This window comes from Triticum urartu, chromosome 5 (assembly GCF_003073215.2).
Source record: "Triticum urartu cultivar G1812 chromosome 5, Tu2.1, whole genome shotgun sequence".
Lineage (NCBI taxonomy): Eukaryota > Viridiplantae > Streptophyta > Magnoliopsida > Poales > Poaceae > Triticum > Triticum urartu.
This window is the reverse complement of record NC_053026.1, coordinates 653,424,801-653,428,252: the sequence shown is the minus strand read 5'-3', so window position 1 is coordinate 653,428,252 and position 3,452 is coordinate 653,424,801. Positions and strand designations below refer to the sequence as shown.

The 3,452-nt window shown below is 40.2% G+C and overlaps 1 non-coding gene across 1 annotated transcript; it reads left to right on the top strand.

Moving 5' to 3' along the window:
* The first annotated feature begins 941 nt into the window (after window positions 1–941).
* TRNAS-GCU lies at window positions 942–1,023 on the top strand. The gene has a single exon. It is a non-coding gene; the product is annotated as a tRNA-Ser (tRNA).
* The last annotated feature ends 2,429 nt before the right edge of the window (window positions 1,024–3,452 follow it).

The following is a 3,452-nucleotide window of genomic DNA, read 5'->3' as shown; positions in this document are numbered from 1 at the left end:
AGCCTACCAGCGAGCGCCACTTCGCTTAGCCCTTCATTTTTAAAATTTTATGGGGTCATCACCTCCATCTAAAAAGGAAACAAAATATCTTAAAACATTACTCACCTTCAGCTAAAAATAATATCACAAAAGCTTTTTCATTGACGTCAACCAGTTTGCGTCACGTGGCATAGCTAGCTGGCCGCCTTCACGCGTAGCTTAATGGGTTTAATGAGTTGGCTAGATGGGGACTTGCAAATAACCCTTCTCTTTGGGTTGATGCCCCGCTTGAGTTCATCATAAAACTGTTAGCGGACGATGTAACTATTATTTAATTAATAAAGTGAGCCTTCTGTCAAAAAAAACTCCCTGCGTAACTTTTTTTTTGCAGATTCCTACGTAACTAATTTAACATAACATGTTTTCTGAAACCTCTTATATTAACTTCTGGAGTTTACTCAGCATATAAGATATGTTTGTAGTCAAACTTTGTAAAGTTTGATCAACTTTATAAAAAAAATCAACAATCACAATACGAAATCAATACAAGTAAATCTGCTATAAAAAAAACAATCCAAAGGCTCTATTCATCTTTCCCCTCTAGACAATTCACTTCTCCAAAGTATTCCTTGAAACTTGAACCAGCCGACGTTCTTTCTCCCTTCACTTCCTTCCCGAAACTACTATGTAGACGATGAATGTGTGCACGACACTGAGACGATTAGCTGTTCAGCCGCTGATATGCGCTGGATAATATGTATGGACGGCTCAATATGTGCTATCGTGCATAAGTCCGTCCGCACGGCGTCGTGTGTATAGCATCGCTGCTTCCTTCCGTACAGCCAGTTGCGTCGTCCCCGTCTCTCCCGAGCCCTCGTCAGTGCTACGGTGGCATTTCCATCTCGATCATAGGCGGCTTTAACCGGTAAGTACACTCCAGAGATTTCCTATAGTCATTAGGGGACACTTTGGCCGAGTGGTTAAGGCGTGTGCCTGCTAAGTACATGGGCTCTGCCCGCGAGAGTTCGAATCTCTCAGGTGTCGATTTCTTTTTCCCTTTTTCACTTCCTTTCCCATTTATTTTTCTGGTAGATATAGATAGATGGGCCACACCGACAACGACGAGTGGCCTTGGTGCTACATACACGTGCCAGGTGCTAAAACATAATTTCATTTTTTTTAATGCACATCGACATATTTAAATTTTCCGCAAGAAAAAAATCACTGTTCTGTTTTTGAATTTTAAAATATTTTTATTATTTTCCCAGTGAACACCGACAAATGTTTTAAATTTTCAGCAAGAAAAACATCGCTATTCTTTTTTGAATTTTATACTTTGTGCAGCCACATTTGTGCTCGGGATTGGAGCAACACTTTCAGTCCTATTCAAAAAAAAACCACGTGGCACATGTGGTAAGCAACTCAAACTTGACGAAAGGTTGCTATTCTTTCCAACCCATGATCAACTTTCTACTAAATTTTTAATGAATTTAATGATCACTTGCTATAGTTCCCTTAGAAAAGAAACTCGCTATAATGTCCCCCAGCCTGCAAGAATCATTTTTGTGAAGTAGAGGTTGCTTACCACACATGCCACACTGTCCCCGTAAAAGAATCATCATGAGGAAATGCACCACACATGAATTATTGAAAAACCTAAGGGGTTCAATCATACAAAACAAACAAACAAAAGGATCATACGGAAATCCTTCAAAATTTCTAGAAAATCATTCGACTCAAAGAAGCTCTGTTTGAACCGTAGAAAGCATCTAGTATTGCATTATCTGCCTACACTACAATATCGATTTCATATGGTTGAGAAAAAATCCGCTCGAAGTGTTTTGGTGGAAAGCCAAGGCAAGGAGCTGGCCATGACGCTTGGGCCTTACAATTGCACTATGAAACCCAACTTCGAAAGTCCATCATGCAGGCCTATGTCAATGCATCCCATAATTTTGCGAGAACTAGTGTTAGGACATCGGTGACCGTTGGAGGTGAGTGCTGCCTGCATGAAAAGAGTGGAGCCAAGGACAACAAGAGTAATAGTAGAAAGTGACAACGATAAAGGCAGAAGCGACAAGGGCCAAAACTACAAAAGTGACAGGGTGGCAGATGCTACTCCAACAACTTGGTTTTCTATCTCCGCACATATGAAAATCACTTTCTCCATGTATCCTATATCCCTTTGAGTCACGCCTAAATTTCATGGTGGTGACTAAGTGAAGTTAGGTCCGACTAGAATTAAAATCCCACACCCTTCGCCAGATAGTAAACCCCTCCAAAAATAAGCCTATGTGTGTCGTTGTAACACCATGGTCACCCCTGTTTCTCAAGGGGATATTCGTAAGTAAGGTACTCTTTCCTACTAGTTTTATCATAGGATACAAATTGAATTTACTATCCTAATTTACATTTTTTTCTTAAATTCATTTTCTTTTTTCTTATCAAAGATATTATATGACGCGGGAGCGGTATTGTCCTCCAATATCAGCTGGGCTCCATAGTTTTCTCTACTTGCAAGTACTTACTGAATTGCACTGTGACCCCATCAAGGCCAAACTTCTAGCGACTAAGGAAGGTTTGATGCTTTCTCTTCAATGGAGTTGGCTCCCAATTATCGCTGAAACAGATTGCCTACAACCCGTGAGTGTGATAAAGAAAGGGATTTTGGATAGATCTCGCTATGGTTATATTGTTCCTAGCAACCTGTGAGTTTGCTCATGGAACAACGAAATTCTTGTATTACTCATATTCGTTGCGCTCAAAATGATGTAAGCCATTTCATGGCAAATTATGGTAGAACCACTGGGCACGCCGTTGTGTGGATCGGATTGGCCCTGAGCCCCTGATGAGGCTGTTAGACTTTGTAAGAACTATGGTAGCTCTGGTACGTGAGTAATTAATACAAGTATTTTTCTTGGAAAGACAGATGCTAAATGTTGCTCGGTTTTTCAAGACCAATCAAATTGCATGACAAATTTCCTTCTGATCTACGCTTCTCTTCATCGGCGACAGCTGTTGTTCTGACGTGCTGGTCCTATTGGGCTTTAGCATGACGACTTATTGGTTGTCTACTACAACAATGTTTGCCATGCTCCGGTGATGGAGGGGTGATGATGGCGACGCGCCTTTGGCTCGCTCTAGTGCTTGTAATCGTCGCTAGGCGGTCTACGGACCTGGATGTAATTTTAACTTTTAGTGTTCTTTGTATTGCCTTGACAGATGATGAATAGGTCGGAAGTTTTTCCTGTAAAAACATTGCATGACAAATTCTTGCAAAAAATTAATGGATTTTATACAAATATGACGTCAGGTTTTTAATCATGGAAAATCTTACGTTCTATGACAAATTATGTTGTTAGGAGCATAGCAACTTTTGAGCAGACATGGCAACTGAAGGAAATATGCCCTAGAGGCAATAATAAAGTTATTATTTATTTCCTTATATCATGATAAATGTTTATTATTCATGC